Genomic DNA, 23,220 nt, shown 5'->3' with positions numbered 1-23,220 from the left:
ACGTTTCATCTTCAATGCCCTTGCTGATGGAAGGAGGTTAGCACTCAAAATCTCACGATACATGGCCCCACTCATTCTTTCATGTACACGGATCAGTCGTCCTGTTCCCTTTGCAGAGAAACAGCCCCAAAGCATGATGTTGCCACCCCCATGCTTCACAGTAGGTATGGTTTTCTTTGGTTGCAACTCAGCATTCTCTCTCCTCCAAACACGACGAGTTATGTTTCTACCAAACAGTTCTACTTTGGTTTCATCTGACCATATGACATTCTCCCAATCCGCTTCTGGATCATCCAAATGCTCTCTAGCATACTTCAGACAGGCCCGGACATGTACTGGCTTAAGCAGGGGGACACGTCTGGCACTGCAGGATCTGAGTCCCTGGCGGCGTAGTGTGTTACTGTGTTACTGATGGTAGCCTTTGTTACGTTGGTCCCAGCTCTCTGCAGGTCATTCACTAGGTCCCCCCGTGTGGTTCTGGGATGTTTGCTCACTGTTCTTGTGATCATTTTAACCCCACGGGGTGAGATCTTGTGTGGAGCCCCAGATCGAGGGAGATTATCAGTGGTCTTTTATGTCTTCCATTTTCTAATTATTGCTCCCACGGTTGATTTCTTCACACCAAGCTGCTTGCTTATTGCAGATTCAGTCTTCCTAGCCTGGTGCAGGTCTACAATTTTGTTTCTGGTGTCCTTCGACAGCTCTTTGGTCTTCACCATAGTGGAGTTTGGAGTGTGACTGTTTGAGGTTGTGGACAGGTGTCTTTTATACTGATAACAAGTTCAAACAGGTGCCATTAATACAGGTAATGAGTGGAGGACAGAGGAGCCTCTTAAAGAAGAAGATACAGGTCTGTGAGAGCCAGAAATCTTGCTTGTTTGTAGGTGACCAAATACTTATTTCCCACCATAATATGCAAATAAATTCTTTCCAAATTAGACAATGTGATTGTCTGGATTTGTTTCCACATTTTGTCTCTCATAGTTGAGGTATACCTATGATGAAAATTACAGGCCTCTCTCATCTTCTTAAGTGGGAGAACTTGCACAATTGGTGGCTGACTAAATACTTTTTTTGCCTATATATATATATATATATATATATATACTGGTTCACATGTTTTGTAATACTTAGGGCTAGATTACAAGTGGAGTGCTAAATATCGCTTGAGTGCAAGCAATATTAGCGCTCGATTTTGTAATAATTTGTAATACCAGCGCACGATAATGTGCGCTGGTATTACAAGTAAATCGCAATGCGAACATGAGCTTGCATTCGCATTGCTAGAAAGCATTGCTCACAAGAGCGCACTTCCGTAGGCATCAGAACCTGGTGCAGTGAAGCGGATAATTAGCACAGCGATGGGCAGCTTTTTAAAATATATATGTATATGAATAAATACATATATATATTTATGTGTTAATATGTGTATATACGCATATTAACACATAAATATAAATGTATATAATCATATACGGTACTTATATATTTACATTGTGGTCTATACAGTTCCCATAGATGGCAATGTAAAGGCACTTATCAGCCCACTTCCACCAACTTTAAAGCCCCAAAACTGCCTAGTGCAGTTATTTTCCTGAAATATAAAACTATAATGCCCTCTATTTTGAGGGCATTTGGGGCACTTTTAGAAAATTAAGCAGAGATCTTATCTCTGGTTAATTTTCAGAGCTTGCGATAGCAATAACTAGCCACTTGTAATGGCTGGTTAATTATCGCATGCCCACAAATGGACAAATTTGTCCGTTTGAGGGCGCGCAATAATTTAGCACTACACTTGTAATCTAGCCCTTAATGTTTTGTTTAAAACTTGAATAAAAATCAATAAAACTTAAATAAAAATAAACCCATATTAAAGCTTGGAATACAGATTTCCCAAACTTACTTTCACTTAAACAGTGGGCTAAGATATGCACTAATAATGACAAATTAGCTCACTCTGCCCATGCACTGGAAACTAATCTTTAAATCCTGATGAGATTGTACTATACCCCACATAAGATTAAATATTTTTACCAGGGGCCTTTAATAGATGTTGGAGGGGGCTTCAATATAGGGGAGAGATGTCACATATATGGTTGGACTGTCCAGTAATTAAGACCTTTTGGAATATGATCTTGCAAGAAATTAATACTATTTTAAACAGTAATATTACTTTGGACCCAAAATATTTTTATTCAATTACCCAGATCACTACACAAACACTATACACACACCACCTACACACACTATGCAAGCACTACACTTACAGCACAAAAAACTACACACAAACAGCACATGATTGCAAACATGCACACACACATTACACAAACACTAAACACCCTATGCCCAGACACTACACAAACAAATACACACATAGAAACATAGATTTAGGGATAAATTTGAAAAGCTGCATTCACAGCTTTTTCATCTATGTGGAGCAGGTTTGCATCAGTCTGCTGCCACATATTTAAGAAGCAGAAACCACTTCTTTCCAGGACCTCAGAGGTTGTGAGATCAATCAACCCGACAATTGCTCGTTCAGGGCCATTGACAGTCTCTAGCGCAATTGATTGAGCTGGACCAGGGGGCAGCATAATTGCACAAGAATCCTTAGATCTTGTACAATTTTAGAAGCCTTCAAATAAACAGATTCCAGTTTGTTTATATCATCATGGAAATATGGCCTTCAGAACTACACACAATACTAAAAATGAGACCTGACTATTGATCTGTAAAGTGACATGAGAACCTTACCATTTCTGCTGCAGATACCTCTTCCTATACAACCAAGTGTTCTACTTGCTGCACTGCTGTATTTTTTTGCTACATTTCATATTTTCTGAAATATTTATTGAAATTGATATTACTCTTTTGTAACAGTCAGTAAAGTGTCATTGAATCTGTAACTAACTTTCAGATCTTTCTTATAATTATCATTTTGCACTTTGTAATGTTGCCAGAGCGGGCTCCATGTACGATGCAGAGTAAGCTGCTCTGGAGCCCTTGCTGGGCAGGTTTGCACATGCGAAGCTCCTTGACGCAATGTAAGAATCAACGGTCACATCTAAGGTGGCGAAGAGAAATCACAGACAGCTCGCAGAGAAGCTGTCCGCACACCTTTTAATACAGGGGTCCCATAGCGTCTGTGTTTAGATAATTTCTAGCTAATTGGATTGGCATCCTATAGGGCTCTGTTACTTCTTAACCCTCCCTGGTCTCAAAGGTGGCAGCTTTAAATAATTCTGGACTGCTGAGATTTTCTTTGGAAAAAAACTTTCAAAAACAGCTAGATTACATGTGAATCTTAAAAATATTAGTGTTATATTGATTTAAAATTGCTCTAGTGAAATCAATAACAGTTAAAAAATATTTAGCTCCATGTACGAAGCAACGAAAGCTGCTCCGCAGCCTTTGCGGGGCAGATTTGCATATGCGAGCCTGCTTCCCGCAATGTAAGAAGCAGCGGTCATTAGACCGCTGCTTCCTACACCCTACGCCACCTCTTAGGTGGTGAAGCAAAATCACAGAGAGCACGCTCGCTCTCGGTGATTGACAGCCCCTTCAGTCGCGCGATTGGTCGCGCGATTGAAGGGGCGGGCATTATACACTCCGATGAGTGTGTAATGATACATACGGGCAAGCGGATCAACAGATCCGCTGCCCGTGTGTAGCGGAGGCGGGCGGACAGCTTTGCGAGTTAAGAAGCTGTCTGCCCGCCGTTTAGTACATGGCGCCCATGTCTTAAATTGTTCAAGCACCATAGTAAGCAAGTAGTGGAATTCTTCATGTAGTTCTGTGCTGAACATTTAACAATCATGGTTTAATTCAGGTCTAAAAAAACACTACATTTTAAAGAGGTATTTTTCATTGAGCTCAGACACAACACCTTTAATATGATTACTAAAAGCACGTACATTGTGCTCTTGATTAAAAGAATAGGATGTAATAAAAAATGTTTTGGCAGTTAAAATGCTTTGGTTAATGGGAAATAAAACAATATTCCTTTAGTAAAAAAATATGTTAAATCAAAGTGAACATAATAAAAAACAGATTGTGTTAAAAACAGCAAACGACTTGTTTTCTTGCTAAATAAGCACTTAGAAATTCTGAGTGTAGCTACTGCCTGTGGCTAGATAAGTGAGCTAACAATACAGAACTGACATTTTATCTGTCACATGATTTTTGTAGCAAAAATCTTCTACTGAGCATCAGCAATAAACTGGCTACAGCTAGAGCATATGTCTCCTAGCAACGCAATGGAAAAGTTGCTCATTTGCCTTTCTATAGAGACCTCACCCCCCTTGTGGGAATGTGACAGGAAGTAATGGACCCTTCACTAATTTAGTTGAAAAAAATAAATATAAGTAAAATACACACCTTGCACTATTAAGTAGTCATTGTCAATAAATTTACTTTCAAATTTAGATGTTTATTGCAAATACTGTCACGTTCCTCGCTTCTGAGGCTCTGTTGCTGCATTGCTTAGCAACATCCTTTGCCTCTCAAGCTGTCTCACTCTGCTGACATGCTCCCTGAAGCCGTCCCATTCTGCTGACTTCACTCTGGGTTCAAATTCCGGCGTATCCTTCACCTGATGCCCGTTTGTTTTTTCCTTGCTGTGGCTTTGTGAGTACTCATTTTGATACTTTGTTGCCTGATATTCTGTTAACGAACTTTGCTTGCCTGACCACGTCTCTGTTTAACCCCTTCAAACCTGAGGATAGTTTGCTGCCTGATTTACTGTTAACAAACTTTGCTTGCCTGACCACGTCTCTGTTTAACCCCTTCAAACCTGAGGATACTTTGCTGCCTGATTTACTGTTAACAAATTTTGCTTGCCTGACCACGTCTCTGTTTAACCCCTTCAAACCCGAGGATACTTTGCTGCCTGATTTACTGTTAACAAACTTTGCTTGCCTGACCACGTCTCTGTTTAACCCCATTCAAACCTGAGGATACTTTGCTGCCTGATTTACTGTTAACAAACTTTGCTTGCCTGACCACGTCTCTGTTTAACCCCTTCAAACCTGAGGATACTTTGCTGCCTGATTTACTGTTAACAAACTTTGCTTGCCTGACCATGTCTCTGTTTAACCCCTTCAAACCTGTGGATACTTTGCTGCCTGATTTACTGTTAACAAACTTTGCTTGCCTGACCATGTCTCTGTTTAACCCTTTCAAACCTGAGTATACGTTACTGCCTGATATACTGTTAACGAACTTTGCTTACTTGACCAGGTCTCAGATAATCCCTTTCTAATCTGAATCTACCTTGTTGCTGGATCTTACGTTGCCAAATCCTTGCCTGCCTGACTACATTTAATCCTGACCCCTTATCTTCTATCAAGCATCTTTGTGGTATTACTTGGATTACGTGAGTAACATCTCACCTTATATTATTCTTTTCCAGAGAGGCTGTTGTGGGGTCAGGTCCTGGTTTATACTCAGTGTGCTAGTGTGTTGTTGATTATCATTCTAGCATTCGGGTCTGATTCGGGACTTCACCTAACCTGACAAATACAATGCTCTAAAAGCAGCTTTAAAAACATAATGGTTACTATATTGAAGTCAGGTTATAAGCCCCATGTACTAACAGTCGTGTGGACAAGGTTCTCAACTTGAGAACCTGTCGACATGGTTTTGCATTGGAAGGCCGCAGATTCTGTACATCGACTGCTCAGATTTATCATTTCACACTTGCTTGAGTGTGTAATGCCACCTGTCAATCACCAGAAGTGAGGATGTTCAGGGCGGTTGCAATATGCCAAGTCAGAAGTGGAGGACAGTGTAAGAAGCAGCTGTCTGGTTACTGCTTACACTGCTTACTACTTTGAGTCCATTGAATTAATAACAGCATCGTTTTAATTGACCTGCTACCCCTCTCTGTAATACAAAATACTATCGATACTAGATCTCATTTCTAATAAATATAACAATACCTGATGAGTCTTAACACTCTGTGATGGAGTTATTTTTAGTTGTTTGGCCCTTATTGAATTAACACATTTCTTTGAGGTACCCACACAAATTATACCTTGTTTTTTTCAGCAGACCTAGCATTTTCAGAAGAATGCAGAAATATCATACAATAAGAAAGGACCCCATATGCAATGCAAAAAATAAATAAAATTGTGTAATTATCTATGGCATAAATACTAGATAGCAGCAAGGGGGGAATAACTCCCTAATTATTTCAAACTTTGTTGTTCCACATTTAGCATCAGTTCTCCTTCACTAAAAAAGAAGAAACAAATAAGATTGTATATCTACATTTTTCAATAACAATTGATAATTCAAAATCAGAAGATAAAGGGTTAGATTACAAGAGGTGAGCTAAAGTTAGCATGGGTCATGAGAAACAATGTCGGGACTGCACTAACTTGGGTGTGTACTAGTCGGGTTAGCACAACTAAAAGCCTAACGTAAAATGTAAAAGGTAAACAAAATGTGCACCTAACACATCGTAATAAAAAAATATTATAAAGGTTCTAGATATATAAATAGATTATTATTATTATTATTATACTTTATTTATGAAGCTCCAACATATTCCGCAGAGCAGTCCATGGATACAATTCATTTAAATAAAACAATAATATAAAACTTGTAAGAGACAGGACAAAATTTACAAACACATACAGGAGGAATTAAGGGCCTTATTCCTGTGGGTACGAGGTTGAGAAACAGGAGGTGAGGACTGCAAGATTGAATGAGGGAAATGTTGTTAGATAAAAGAAATATTATTGAGATGGGTGGTAGGCTTCTCTGAACAGAAATTCTTCAGAGAGCATTTAAAGGAAGAAAGATTAGGGCAAAGCCTGACAGCATGAGGGAAAGTGTTCCAGAGGGTAGGTGCTGCACAACAGAAGTCCTGCAGTCTAGCATGAGAAGAGGTGATTGTCACAGATGCAAGGAGCAGGTCATTGTTGGATCTTAGTGGGCGGACTGGAGTATACTTGTTGATTAGAGAGGATAGGTAGAGGGGAGCGGTAGTGATGAGTGCTTTGTATGCAAGGGTGAGAATTTTTAATTTAATTCTGCTGTGAATGGGGAGCCAATGAAGGGACTCGCAGAGAGGTGCAGCAGATACAGAGTGATGGGAAAGGTGGATCAGCCTGGCAGAGGAATTTAGGATGGATTGAAGGGGGGAAAAATGGAAAATAAGAAGGTCAGTAAGTAGGTTATTGCAGTAGTCAAGTCGGGAAATAACAAGGGAGTGGATTATTTGCTTTGTGGTGTTAGCACACAGAAAAGGTCAAATCTTGGAAATATTGCGTAGATGGTTGCGGCAGGATGTAGAAAGTGATTGGATATGGGGGATAAAGGATAGATTTGAGTCAAGTGTAACTCCGAGGCAGCGGACTTGGGGCGATGGGGAAATACTGATGTTGTCAACAGGGATAGAGAAGTCCCAAGTCGGTGTAGAGCTTGAGAGGGGATAAGAAGGAGCTCAGTCTTGGACATGTTAATCTTTAGGTGGTGAGAGGCCATCCAGGAAGAAATACCAGATAAGCAGTCGCTGACACGAGAAAGGACAGAGGGAGAGAAAGCAGGAGAGGTAGATCTGGGTGTCATCAGCATAGAAGTGATATTTGAAGCCATAACTGTTGATACTTTTACCCAGCAAAGAAGTATAAATGGAGAAGACTAGAGAACCCAAAACAGATCCTTGAGGTACTTCAACAGACATTGGAGAGAAGGAGTCACCGACAAATGACACAGAAAAAGACCCGTGAGAAAGATAGGAGTGAATCCAGGAAAGAGCAGTGTCACAGAGGCCAAAAGAGCTAAGGGTCTGTAGGAGGAGAAGGTGGTCAACTGTGTCGGAGGAAGCTGAGAGGTCAAGTAAGATGAGTATAGAGTAGTGGCCAATATTTTTAGCAGAGTAAGTAACCTTGGTCAGGGCAGTCTCAGATAGAAATACATATATGTATATACGTGCATATTTTTGTGTTTATATATGTATATAAGTATATACAGTACATACATATATACACATATAAACACATATTTACAGATATATATACATATATATATATATACATACAGTATACAAAACAAGTGAGTACACCCTTGTGGTGCAATATCACTTAAATGTCAAATTATTGGAAATTGTTTTACCTTACAGTAATTGTATTACTTCTAAGTTTAACAGTAGGGTATTTGCTATTATGTAAAATTAAAACTAACAGTTTAGGGGGGCAGAGCTGCCTAGCCGCAAGTATAAACACAATTATTTTATTTTTCAGGATTAATTCTATTTGCAAACTAAAGAAATGGCCATGGGGACCAGATTTGACCCATTTTTGCAAATCTCTATATGGGATTTTTTGAGGAGAAATTTATATATATATATATATATATATATATATATGGACATTTTATAGATGACCTTATTTTGATCTGGAAAGGTAGGATTTTGAGGCAAAAGGGTTAATAGCACACCTCAATTCTAATGATATGGGCCTTTCTTTTACTTTTATTATTATTATTATTATTATTATTATTATTATTATTATTATTATCAGGTATTTGTAGATCTCTTCAATCTACTTAGGGGTATTATTAAAAAGAGAATTAAAATGAGATCTAATATGTACACATATAACACTCATGTTTATAACTATATTTGTACTCATATGTCTATTTCTCACTTTGAACATGATTTAAATGTGTCTGTCTCTACAGAATGATGTTTCTCAGGCAAATGTTTAGTTTATGTTCACTTATTAGAGTATGCAATAGCAATTTTACCTTCTAAACATGTATATATATCAACAATTGTATTTATTATTATTTTTTTGTGCATTCATGTATAACTGCAAATTTTTTTGTAAGATTCTGTTATCAAGATAACATATATATGGATGTATAAACTTACATTGGGCTGCCATATGTGGTAAACGCCCCATTGCAGGACTTTGGTTTAAGATATTGTTAAGTATGGGACACTCCCACTATTTGTTTTTAACCTATTGGAAGCTAATACTTATTTTTTAAACACTATAGGTTGTCTATGGCCTCCAGCTATGACTAAGGCTTATTAGCCAAAATGCGTAACATTTGTTTCCTTGGAGAGCACCTCCGCTTTAAATTTTTTTGATACCTCAATACATTTTAACCTTTTATTGTCAGTGTCAGGGTTTTTCCCCTGTTGTGTTTGCCATGTGCTGCTGGCAGCCATTTTACTCACCTCTCTTCCTGACTATGGTGCATTGTGGGGGATGCTGCTCATTTCCTGCACTTTCTTTTATGGCCAGACTGGTGTGCATCATCCGTGTGAGACAGGATGCAGTCTCAGAATTGTGATGTCATCACTTATTATTTAAAGGGCCTCTGTTCAGTATGCTTTGCCTTTGCGTTGTCTCAGACCTGTTTGTGAGAGTTCCTGTGTATTACTGGCTGCCTGACATCCTTCCTAGTTCCTGATCCCTGGCTTGTTCCTGACTCTGCTGTTTTCCTTGTTCCTGATTCCAGCTCGTCTGACTATTTGCTTTGGCTCATGACTCGGCTCGTCTGGCTACCAGCTCTGGTTTTGACTTCTGGCTTGTTATTTGACTTGTGGACTTTTTATTATTTTTTGCTATCAATAAAGGTGTGATTATTTTTGCACTTCTCGTCTCAGTCTGATTCCTGGCACCTTGACATTATGCAAAGGCCATGAATCCTGATGCTGCTAATTATCCACCTTTACCTGCCATCATTTCCAGGATGGATGTACAGGATCACCTCTTGGATCAATTTGCACTAGCCCTGCAACTCTGCTGACTCGCACTGCACATTTGGACCAAAGTGTCCTGCAAGTTATGGCTGCTCCTGTTTCCGCTGCTGCATCTATGCCTACCAGGAGCATGTTCGGTTCTGCACCTCCACCTCAGCAATATGGAGGCGATCCTATTCAGTGCAGAGGGTTTTTGAATAAGGTGGGCATTTACTTTGAGATGTTACCTCAGGCGTTTCCCTCTGACAGAGCTAAGGTGGGATTTGTCATCTCGTTACTCTCTGACACAGCTCTTGCCTGGGCTAATCCCTTGTGGGAGACTAATAAACCTGTGATTTCAAATTACCCTGAATTTGTGGCCTCCTTTCGAAGGGTATTTGATGTTCCGGCTCGCTCCTCCTCTGTTGCTAAACAACTCATGTCCATTCAGCAAGGTACAAGATCTGTTGCTCAGTATGCTATTGAGTTCCGTACGCTTGCCGCAGAGGTAGGTTGGAACAATGAAGCCCTTGTTGCCGCCTTCTTTCATGGGCTCTCTGATGCGATTAAAGACTAGGTTGCTGCCAAAGATTTACCAGAGGATCTCGAGGCATTGGTGTCTTTTTTTATCCTAATTGACATCAGACTCAGAAAGAGGCCCTCTTTCACGGAGCGCTTGTGGAAGCCTCCTGTTCCGTTGTCTCCTACATGTTCATTCCCACCCATGCCTCCCTCTCCTCCCATGCCTCCTGGTCCTGAGTCACCAGGTACTGCTGAGCCAATGCAGTTGGGATTCACACGTCTCTCCACGGTGGAGAGGGCCTTTAGGAGGATGGAGGGGCTCTGCCTCTATTGTGGGTTACAGGGCCACCTTTTGAAGTCTTGTCCTACACAGCCGGGAAACCCTCACACCTAAGGTCCTGTCGGGGACAGACCTTGGGTGGTTTATCCTCGTCCCCGGAACTGCTTAAGGAGAAACCTTTGGTCACGGTTGTCCTTTCCTGGGTGGACTCCTCCATAGTCACTCAGGCTCTTGTTGACTCCGGTGCTGCAGGCTATATCATTGACAGTGCTTTTGTATCAAAGCACTCCATTCCTGTTTTGCCTCGGTCCATTCCGCTTGCTATTGAGGCCATTGATGGCAGGCCCCTTCAGCCCGCACTCGTTACTCACGAAACTGCTCCATTGTCCATGGCTGTTGAAGTTCTCCATTTTGAAACCCTCCAGTTCCAGGTGATAAACTCTCCGCATTTTCCAGTTGTTCTGGGTTATCCCTGGCTCCAAAAGCACAATCCCAGTCTCGACTGGCGCAGGCCCGAAATTTTGTCGTGGTCCCTGCAATGTATTTCCACTTGTCTTCGGAAACCAGTTAAAATCTTGTGCACTTCTTCGGTATCTCAATTGCCAGAGGAGTACCGAGAGTTCCTAGACGTGTTTGACAAGGTGCGTGCTGGTACATTGCCTCCTCACCGGTCTTACAATTGTGCCATAGACCTGCAACCCGGAGCCATTCCTCCACGGTGCCGGGTGTACCCTCTGTCTGTTGCAGAGAATTGTGCTATGGAGGAGTATGTTGCCGATGCTCTGTCGCGGGGGATCATCCGCAAATCCTGCTCTCCTGCAGGGGCTGGCTTCTTCTTTGTGAAGAAAAAGGGTGGCGAGTTAAGACCATGTATCGATTATAGGGGTCTTAATCGTCTTACCATTAAGAATGCTTACCCTATTCCGCTCATTACGGAACTTTTTGACCGCCTCAAGGGAGCTACAGTCTTTACTAAACTTGATTTGAGAGGATCGTACAATCTCGTGAGGATTAAGGAGGGTCACAAATGGAAAACAGCATTTAACACCAGGAGCGGGTATTATGAGTATCTTGTAATGCCCTTTGGCCTATGTAATGCTCCTGCTGTTTTTCAGGAATTTATTAATGATGTCCTATGAGATATGTTGCAACAGTGTGTTGTGGTATACTTAGACGACATCCTCATACACTCACCCACACTTGAGGCTCATCGTTCTGATGTTACACGGTTCTTCATAGACTACGTGAGAACGGCCTGTTTTGTAAATTCGAGAAATGTGAGTTCCATCAGACTCAAGTAACCTTCCTAGGTTATGTTATCTCTGTTGCAGGGTTCTCCATGGATCCTGACAAGTTATCTGCAGTTCTGCAGTGGCCTCGCCCAGTTGGTCTTCGGTCTATTCAACGTTTTTTGGGGTTCGCCAATTACTATAGAAAGTTTATTAAAAACTTTTCTTCCTTGGTTAAACCTATCACAGACATGACCCGTAAAGAAAATGATCCACTCCATTGGTCACCTACTGCCATTAAGGCCTTTGATAGTCTTAAGACTGCCTTTGCTGCCGCTCAAGTTCTGGCTCATCCTAACCCTGTCCTGCCTTTCGTTCTTGAGGTTGATGCGTCTGAGACTGGAGTAGGTGCCCTCTTGTCTCAACGTCCTACGCCTGACGGTTCCTTGCATCCGTGTGGTTTCTTCTCTAAGAAATTGTCTCCAGCGGAGTGCAATTATGAAATTGGCAACAGGGAATTACTGGCCATAATTTTGGCACTCAAGGAATGGAGGCATCTTCTCGAGGGTACTAGCGTGCCAGTGCTCATTCTTACTGACCACAAGAATTTAACTTATCTATCTGAAGCAAAACGTTTGTCACCCGACAGGCCAGATGGGCGCTATTTTTTTCTCGGTTTAATTATGTGGTCTCCTACCTGCCTGGTAGTAAGAATGTTATGGCTGATGCCCTCTCTTGACATTTTTCGCCTCTGTCCAAGGAGGAGTCTGTACCTACTCCTGTTATACCTCCTGACCATATTTTTGCTACCATACGTACTAATTTGACTTCTCCCTTGGGGGAGGAGATCCTGGCTGCACAAACCAATGCACCTCCTGAGAAACCTAGTGGTAAGTGTTTTGTTCCTGAGAATCTTCTAACCAAACTTTTGCACACTTACCACTATCCTAAAGCCGCAGGTCACCCAGGCAAGAACCAAATGATTTGGTCTGTCACTAGATAATTCTGGTGGCCAGGTCTTTGTTCTGATGTTGCTGCGTATGTTGCCTCCTGCTCAGTTTGTGCACAGAATAAGACTCCTCAATGTTTTCCTGTGGGTCTTCTTCAACCTATTGCTAATGGTGAACGTCCTTGGACACATCTTTCCATGGACTTCATTGTCAAGCTCCCTGTTTCCAATGGTAATACTGTTATCCTTATGGTGGTTGACCGTTTTTATAAAATGTCACATTGCATTCCCTTGATGAAGCTGCCTACCGCTCAGGAGCTTGCTTCAATTTTTGCCCGGGAGGTCTTCCATTTACATGGGTTACCCAAGGAGATAGTGTCGGACTGGGGTAGCCAGTTTGTCTCCAGATTTTGGTGTTCCTATTGTGCTCAAATGGGGATCCAGCTTTCCTTCTCCTCGGCATATCACCCTCAATCCAATGGGGCTGCGGAATGGTCTAATCAAGCTCTGGAATAGTTCCTCCGTTGCTATGTCTCAGATCACCACAATAATTGGTCTGAACTGTTACCTTGGGCAGAGTTTGCTCGTAATAGTGCTATTAATGCTTCCTCCAAGTTATCCCCGTTCATGGCGCTTTATGGGTTTCAACCATCCTTGTTGCCCAATTCATTCATGTCTCAGGCTATTCCGGCTTTGGAGGAGCATCTCCAGCAACTCAGTTCCACGTGGGTGCAGATTCAGGATTGCCTTCATCGTTCTATGCAGCGCCAAAAGTTCCAGGCTGATCGTAGGCGTTTGGCTGTCCTTAGGCAACTTGAACCTTCGTGTTCCTTCCAATTAATTGGCTCCCCATTATGTTGGTCCTTTTCGAATACTCCGACGGGTTAATCCTGTGGCCTATGCTCTTGACCTTCCTCCAGCTATGCGCATCTCCAATGTTTTTCATGTCTCCCTCTTGAAACCATTGATTTGTAATTGGTTTACCACTGTGTTGCCTCGTCCCCATCCTATCTTTGTTGACAACCATGAGGAGTATGAGGTCAGCAGCATTATTGACTCTCGTATGTCCAGGGGCCGTGTACAGTATTTGGTTCACTGGAGGGGCTATGGTCCAGAGGAGCGTTCTTGGGTTTCCTCCTCTGATGTTCATGCTCCCTCCCTCCTCCATGCCTTCCATGCCCGTTTCCCCAATAAGCCTTTTGTCCTCCCGTGGGAGAGGGGTTGTTGAGGGGAGGGTACTGTCAGGGTTTGTGATATCCCTTTAAGCTATATTCCCTCTAAGTACTTCCCTCCCTATTTAAGGAAGTACTTGTGCCTCATTCTGGGCCTGAAAATTGAAGTTGATGCTTCTATTCTAAGACTCTCTTGATTATTCCTTAAATCCTTTAGAGATTTTGCCTTTCAGGTCTAAATTTTCAGTCTGCAGCTAATACCCTGCTGCAGCTCCTCTTCTGACGTGACTATTCAACTACTGCTGCCTGACTGTAGATCATTGCGCCTACTGGAACTTCTTACAGACGCACGCCTAAGTCGCGCTCACACAGACGGTCATCGCAGCTCACCGCAAACTGCTCTCAAACTTCCCTGCACTCCTCTGACCAGTAACTCCGCTCTCCCCACTACAAGTTTGTCCTCATCTGTGGGGTTATTTATCCGCTCTCCACGCTCCTGTGGGTAACGTTAATCCAGTATCAGGTTCTCCCATTACTAATACCTGTGGAATCTCTCTGTGTTAATTTTGATACCTGCTGTGCTTTAACCTCTTAACCTCTGGGGCAAAATAGCGTGTTTGATGGATTGTAAATATTTTATTTGTGTGACTGTGTGAGTGCGTGAAACAATACTTATGAATACATTCTTTCTGGACAAACCTCCTATGAATACAATATTGTTTATCCAGTATTAGGAAACTATTTCCACATTTTTCTACAAATCCTTGATATTTGCAATTATCTTCTCACTTATTTTGGGGTTATTATCCCATCTTTGTATTATCTACCTATAAAACTTCATTGACTTTCATCTCATATTGTCCAATTCGCTATTCAAATACTCACATTAACGTCTCACTCTGTTACTGCTGGTAGAATAAGTAATTCCTACCTGCAGGAAACCAGAAAAGAGCTACAAAACTATATTTTCATTCACAGAGTATTTAGTTATTCACATCCTAATTGTGATCATCACAGGGTTTTTCCCCTGTTGTGTTTGCCATGTGCTGCTTGCAGCCATTTTACTCACCTCTCTTCCTGACTATGGTGCATTGTGGGGGATGCTGCTCATTTCCTGCACTTCCTTTTATGGCCAGACTGGTGTGCATCATCCGTGTGAGACAGGATGCAGTCTCAGAATTGTGATGTCATCACTTATTATTTAAAGGGCCTCTGTTCAGTATGCTTTGCCTTTGCATTGTCTCAAACCTGTTTGTGAGAGTTCCTGTGTATTACCTGGCTGCCTGACGTCCTTCCTGGTTCCTGATCCCTGGCTTGTTCCTGACTCTGCTGTTTTCCTTGTTCCTGATTCCGGCACGTCTGACTATTCGCTTTGGCTCCTGACTCGGCTCGTCTGACTACCAGCTCTGGTTTTGACTCCTGGCTTGTTATTTGACTTGTGGACTTTTTATTATTTTTTGCACTTCTCGTCTCAGTCTGATTCCTGGCACCTGACAGACAGCCGTTGCCGACCCTTTTCTTCTTGAATTTGTAGAGTGTCAAAAGATTCCGCAGCACTATAAACAAAGGCGTTATAAAAGATAACATTTATAGGGATCAAATGGGTAGCGGGCTCTGTCGAGCGTTTCACTGTTGTATTCTTATGAAGGCAATCTACAAACAGTTGGGCTCATAGGCTTACATTCTAAGGGGTTCAAGGTGAAAGCAATGGAGTTAGGAAAGGTTAGTGTAGGTTGTACGCATCCCTGAATAGTAGAGTCTTTAAGGAGTGCTTGAAGCTGTTAAAACTAGGGGAGAGTCTTGTGGAGTGAGGCAGGGAGTTCCACAAGATGGGAGCCAGTCTGGAGAAGTCCTGTATACGGGAATGTAAGGAAGTAACAAGAGAGGAGGAGAGTAGGAGATTGTGAGCAGAGCAAAGGGGACAGGAGGGAGAGTATCTGGAGACAAGGTCTGAAATGTAGGGGGGGAGCAGTGCAGTTGAGGGCTTTGTATGTCAGAGTGAGGATTTTGTGTTAAATCCTGGAGGCAAGAGGAAGCCAGTGAAGGAATTGGCAGAGAGGTGCATCAGATGAAGAGTGATGTGTAAGGAAGATGAGCCTGGCAGAGACATTTATTATGGATTGTAATGGAGCTAGGTGGCAGCTAGGGAGACCAGAGATGACAGAGTTGCAGTTGTTGAGGAGGGAAAGGATAAGAGAGTGGATTAAAATCTTAGTTGTGTCTTGTTTAAGGAAATGTCTAATTTTAGAGATGGAAGAGAGCTTTTAAGGTTGAAGCGGCAGGCTTTAGCCAAGGACTGAATGTGAGGAGTGAAAGAAAGGTCTGAGTCAAGTGTGACCCAAAGACATCGGGCATGCGGGGTAAGGGTCATAATGGAGTTATCAACAGTTATAGAGAAATTGAATGGGGAGATTTTGGAAGAAGAGGGAAAAATAAGTTTTGGAGAGATTTAGCTTAAGGTAGTGAGAGGACATCCAAGAAGAGATATGAGAAAGACAGTTAGTGACACGGGTTAGCAAGGAAGGAGATAGGTCTGCAGAGAGATAGATTTGATGTGTCATCGGCATACAAATGATATTGAAACCCATGGGAATTTATTAAGGAACCTAATGATGACGTGTAGATTGAAAAGAAAAGGGGACCGAGGACAGAGCATTGATGTACCCCAACTGAAAGTGGTAATGGGGCAGAGGATGCTCCGGAGAAGGCTACACTAAAGGTACGGTTAGATAGATAGGGCGAGAATCACGAGAGAGCTGTGTCACAAATGCAGAAGGATTTGAGTTAGGATAGTTGTATACAGACTCAGTCTATTGTGTATTTAGATCTTGTCTTTTCTTTTACTAATACTGGAACAATTAGGTCACAAACACACTACAAAACTGTAGATTGTAATAGCTTTTTGAATTTTATTAGTAATTACTACTTGCCTTGGAAAACGAATGTGCCTTATGGACAATTTAAGCGCATTTGCAGAAACTGTAGTGATTTAATAACTTATGATGGGCAAAGTCAAATTTAAAAAAATTGGTTTAAAGATAAGGGATATCTAGAGGAAACCATTGAGGAGGGTTATTTGAGGGCTATATATAATGAGAGAGATCTAGCATCAACAAAACCTAAGGAAGTTACCCAACAGGGAGATAACAAAACAAATTCCAGCAATATTGTTTGTGTCCGGTTAGTGCAGAAGCGGAAACCTTTTACTTTGAACTTGTAATAAGAGTGCAACCCGACACGTGCAAAAAGCTCACAGTAAGTGCTCAAGCGGAAATGATAAATACCACTTGTTATCTGGCCCTTTATATTTACAAGCAACTCTAGTTAATAGCTACAAATTAATAAAGATGTACACAGTAACATTTTCGTTTCGTCCAAAATTTTCTTTTCGTTAAATTTCAAACTTTGGTTTTAGTTCATTTTTGTTCATGGTTGCATTTGCTTCAAATGAAATTCGTTAGAAATTTTTGTTTCCAACTAAAATATTAGTTTTGAACTACGGTGAAGATTTTTGCTATTTTTCTTTATCTGAAGCTGTAATCAGCTATTTTAACTTTAATTTTGTGATTCTATGTAATTCTTAAATGGACAGGAAACCCCAAAAATGTAATTTATGATTTGGATAGAACATACAATTTAAAACAACTTTCACATTTACTTTTATTATCACATATATTTCATTCTCTTGTTATCCTTTACTGAAGGAACAGCAATGCACTACTGGCAGCTAGCTGAACACATTTAGTTAGCCAATCACAAGAGACAAATGTATGCAGGCACCCATCACAGCTCACTCCCACTAGTGTAGGATATGCGAGTATTCATTTTCAACAATGGATACCAAGAGAACAAAGCACAGTTGCCTGCTCTATCTGATTCTTCAAGATAGATCAGTAGGCAGTGTGAATAAATGTCCCCAATAAGTTCTTCACTGCTCACTACATTTATCTTTTTTTATGATTTCCTTACAGAGTTCTATGTCTGCCAAATAGCATTTTACTCTTGAGTGACAACTAAATTCGAGTCTGGAAAAAAAAAGCAGCAGCAGAGTGGACACTGTACTTTCACAGCAGCTTCTACAGGAGTCACAAGAACATCAGTGGCCACTGGCAGTCTGTTTCTGATTGTTGGTCTCAAACCTTCGGCCAGTGTAACTTAAACATTATGGGCCAGATTACAAGTTGAGTGCTAAATATCGCAAGCAATATTAGCGCTCCACTTTGTAAAACCAACGCACAATAATGTTTGCTCATATTACAAGTTAATTGCAATGTGAACCCAAGCTCGCATTCGCATTGTGAGGAAGCATTGCACTCATGAGAGTGCTCTTCCATAGGCTCCTATAGGAGCCTCGTTCTGATGCCATCACAGACGGCATCAGAACTTTAAGCAGCAAAGCTTAAATATATATGAATATATACATATATATTTATGTGTTAATATGTGTATATATACATATTAATACATAAATATATATGTATATAATCATATACATATACAGGGGATCACAGTTCCCATAGACCGCAATGTAAAGGCACTTTTCAGTGTCGTTTTTTTTCTAACGCCCCACTCCCAGCAACTTAAAGCCCCAAAACTGCCTATTTGCAGTTGTTTTAAATTTAAAAAAAGGCTAGATTTTTTTTTTAATTAAAAACTACAATGCCCTCTATTTTGAGGGCATTTTGGGCACTTGTAGAAAATTAATTTTTGGAGCACTAATTGCTACTGCGAAATAACGGTAGCAATAACCAGCCACTTGCAATGGATGGCTAATTGTTGTGCTCCCGCAAAAGGGCAAATTCGCCTATAATCTAGCCCTATGTGTGACTGACCCAGTTAAGAAAGTAGCAGTACCACCAGCAATCTGCTGCTCCTTCCCGGTTTGCATCCATTGACGAGGCCCAAAGGAGGCCGAAACGATCGTCTGGGGTTGTCATGTTCCTTGTTCAGAGGAGAATTGCCTGGTATTTCGGGGCTGGACTGACCATGTCGGCGGGATCAGACTGATATACTACAGGAAAATTTTCCTCTGTGAAAAGCACAATTGGGCAGAAAGAAGCTACTCCCAGGTGGCAACCGGGCCATAGAACAAGCTATTGATGCTGCTGTTCGTTCCTGGCAGAATGCTTCTCATTCTGTTTTGCATATGTAAATATGACCCTGGGGATAGTCTCCCTAAGAGAGAAACCAGACGTGTACTCCTGGCCCAATGTGCTTAGAGGGATATGGCTGCACCTCACTGACGAGGTCCAAAGGAGGCCGAAACGATCATCTGGGGTTGTCATGTTCCTTGTTCAGAGGAGAATTGCCTGGTATTTGGGGGCTGGACTGATCATGTTGGCGGGATCAGACTGATATACTTCAGGAAAGTTTTCCTCTGTGAAAAGCACAATTGGGCAGAAAGAAGCTACTACCAGGTGGCAACTGGGCCATAGAACAAGCTATTGATGCTGCTGTTTGTTCCTGGCAGACTGCTTCTCATTCTGTTTTGCATATGTAAATATGATCCATTGGATAATGCCTGCTTGCATCATAAAATACAGCATCCACTAAACCAAAAATGAAAAAGAAAATTAAAAAAAAATATAAAGCATTTTTTCTTATTTTTTTTTTTTTAGTTTTTACTTTTTTCGGCTGTTTTACTTTCGGTAAAGCAAAGAATATAATGAAAATGCCATTTTTGTAGTTTTTTTTCTTTTCTTCCAAAAAGGAATGCACATGTCTACATATTAATACTGATTAATTATATATTTATGTGTATCTGAATGTATAATTAAATACACATGATCAAATTTTATGCCTAACATAATGTAGCACAGACACAGGTGATTAATACGTAAAATTGTGAATTTTCCCTGACAATTGTCCTGACAGGGGTTAATGCACATTTAGTGACGAAAACAGCCTACAGTTTACAGGGGATAAATAGTTTGCCTTCCTTGAAGGATTATTAAACTTTGCTTATGCTGAAATATCAAATAAACATAAATATGTAATTTCAAGCATAAGATAATGTAATAGTACTTACTATATTTTCAAAACGAAGCTTATTATAAAAAAACTATATTCATTTTAAAACAGACGTCACCTACGACAGCCCAGAAGGGATTAATGCTAATTATATATATAATTTGTTTGGCAATATTGGAACTAAAAGTGCATTAAATGATATGCAAGCTGTAAAACTTGTTAATCTAGGGGATGATCCATAGATGCACACCGCTTATCTTCTCGCTTGTGCTCCTCTTACTCTGCTTTCTCACGTTGCAGCTGTCATTACATTCTGGCGGCATGATCACAGAAATGTTGACGTCAACTACTATGCGTGGATCTTGTACAACTACATTGCACATGCGTGGACACGTAATGTAAAGAACCCAAGTTGCACACCTTGATTCGACTATGCTAATCAGTCCAACAGTGGTTTGGGAAAGGGGCAGGATTTCATTGCCAGATTGTGGAGAACTGAGTAAAAAACGATAATAGAAGGTATTTGAGCAGTTTGGTACTATATTGAACTCTGAAATCATGGAACAAAGTATTTTATATTAATATCCCTTTAAGGAATGATTTAAGTTAGCCTTTTTACCCAACTGATACAATTTAGAAAAGACATGGGAAAGAGGATGTTAATAGGTAGCACCTGGGTTCTTCAGGACATTATTTTCATTGCAATAAACTGCTTCTTTCACAAACATCTATTGTATTTTAAAATCACAAGATTGTAAAGTGTCAACAATTTTCACAACAGGTGCATTTCTTACTTTAATAATAAACAGAGAAGTTGAAACATTTTCTTTTTTTCCCTGTGCACATTGTTTACTCTATACAATGGAAAATATGTCATAAAAATGTTATGAAGTGCTGTTCTTTTTATATTAAAATGTTACATATTCATGCTAAAATATAACAAGTATTATTAAAAAAGAACCTACAGTAAGTGCATTCTTTTATTCCTTTGGTCCCAGGAATGGTTATTGTGTCCTTACTCTGCCTAGACACAGTGTATATAGACTTTGAAATAAACTAAAGTTTTTGAATAGTTACCAAAAGTTATTTGTCGTTGTATAATTTACTTAAACAACACAATAATGATATAATATGAGTATCATTATTTATGCTTCATTTGTCCTCTTTTGCAATTATTTAAAATACCAGTTGTTGCAAACACTACATTACGGCTAGATCATGAGTTTTGTCGGTAAGGCTGTGCGGTGCTAACGCTCCTTTTTTTCTTACCGCTCCCTTAAGCCAACGCTGTTATTACGAGTTTTCTTTAAGGCGGCGTTAGCCTCAGAAAAGTGAGAGTTGAGCAAAATTTAGCTCCACATCTCACCTCGATACCAGCGTTGCTTAAGTCAGCGGTAAGCTGGCTAAAAGTGCTTGTGCACGATTTCCCCATAGGAAACAATGGGGCTGAGCTGGCTGGAAAAAAAAAACTTAACACCTGCAAAAAAGCAGCGTTCAGCTCCTAACGCAGCCCCATTTTTTCCTATGGGAAAATAAAAGTTATGTCTGCACCTAACACCCTAACATGAACCCGGAGTGTAAACACCCCTAATCTTACACTTATTAACCCCTAATCTGCGACCCCGCTATCGCTGACACCTACATTATATTATTAACCCCTAATCTGCCGCTCCGGACACCGCCGCCACCTACATTATACTTATGAACCCCTAATCTACAGCCCCCAACATCGCCGACACCTACATTATAGTTATTAACCCCTAATCTGCCCCCCCAACGTCGCCGCAACTATATTAAATTTATTAACCCCTAATCTGCCGCCGCCAACATCGCCGCCACTATAATAAATTTATTAACTCCTAAACCTAAGTCTAACCCTAACCCCCCCTAACTTAAATATAATTTAAATTAAACGAAATTAATTTAACGTAATTAAATAAATTCATCCTATTTAAAACTAAATACTTACCTATAAAATAAACTCTAACGGCTAGATCATGAGTTTTGTCGGTAAGGCTGTGCGGTGCTAACGAGCCTTTTTTTCTTACCGCTCCCTTAAGACAACGCTGGTATTACGAGATTTCTTTAAGGTGGCGTTAGCCTCAGAAAAGTGAGCATTGAGCAAAATTTAGCTCCACATCTCACCTCGATACCAGCGCTGCTTACGGTAGCGGCAAGCTGGCTAAACGTGCTCGTGCACGATTTCCCCATAGGAAACAATGGGGCTGAGCTGGCTGAAAAAAAACCTAACACCTGCAAAAAAGCAGCGTTCAGCTCCTAACGCAGCCCTATTGTTTCCTATGGGGAAATAAAAAATATGTCTACACCTTACACCCTAACATGAACCCCGAGTCTAAACACCCCTAATATTACACTTATTAACCCCTAATCTGCCACTCCGGACCCCGCCGCCACCTACATTATATTTATTAACCCCTAATCTGCCCCCCGAACGTCGCCGCAACTATATTAAATTTATTAACCCCTAATCTGCCGCCAACAACGTCGCCACCACTATAATAAGTTATTAACCCCTAAACCTAAGTCTAACCCTAACCCTAACACCCCCCTAACTTAAATATAATTTAAATTAAACGAAATTAATTTAACGTAATTAAATAAATTCATCCTATTTAAAACTAAATACTTACCTATAAAATAAACCCTAACGGCTAGATCATGAGTTTTGTCGGTAAGGCTGTGCGGTGCTAACGAGCCTTTTTTTCTTACCGCTCCCTTAAGACAACGCTGGTATTACAAGTTTTCTTTAAGGCGGCGTTAGCCTCAGAAAAGTGAGCATTGAGCAAAATTTAGCTCCACATCTCACCTTGATACCAGCGCTGCTTACGGTAGCGGTAAGCTGGCTAAACGTGCTCGTGCACGATTTCCCCATAGGAAACAATGGGGCTGAGCTGGCTGAAAAAAAACCTTAACACCTGCAAAAAAGCAGCGTTCAGCTCCTAACGCAGCCCTATTGTTTCCTATGGGGAAATAAAAAATATGTCTACACCTTACACCCTAACATGAACCCCGAGTCTAAACATCCCTAATATTACACTTATTAACCCCTAATCTGCCACTCCGGACCACGCCGCCACCTACATTATATTTATTAACCCCTAATCTGCCCCCCGAACGTCGCCGCAACTATATTAAATTTATTAACCCCTAATCTGCCGCCCAAAACGTCGCCACCACTATAATAAGTTATTAACCCCTAAACCTAAGTCTAACCCTAACCCTAACACCCCCCTAACTTAAATATAATTTAAATTAAACGAAATTAATTTAACGTAATTAAATAAATTCATCCTATTTAAAACTAAATACTTACCTATAAAATAAACCCTAACGGCTAGATCATGAGTTTTGTCGGTAAGGCTGTGCGGTGCTAACGA

Source organism: Bombina bombina, chromosome 5 (assembly GCF_027579735.1).
Source record: "Bombina bombina isolate aBomBom1 chromosome 5, aBomBom1.pri, whole genome shotgun sequence".
In the NCBI taxonomy this organism is placed as follows: domain Eukaryota; kingdom Metazoa; phylum Chordata; class Amphibia; order Anura; family Bombinatoridae; genus Bombina; species Bombina bombina.
This window is presented reverse-complemented; position numbering follows the sequence as displayed.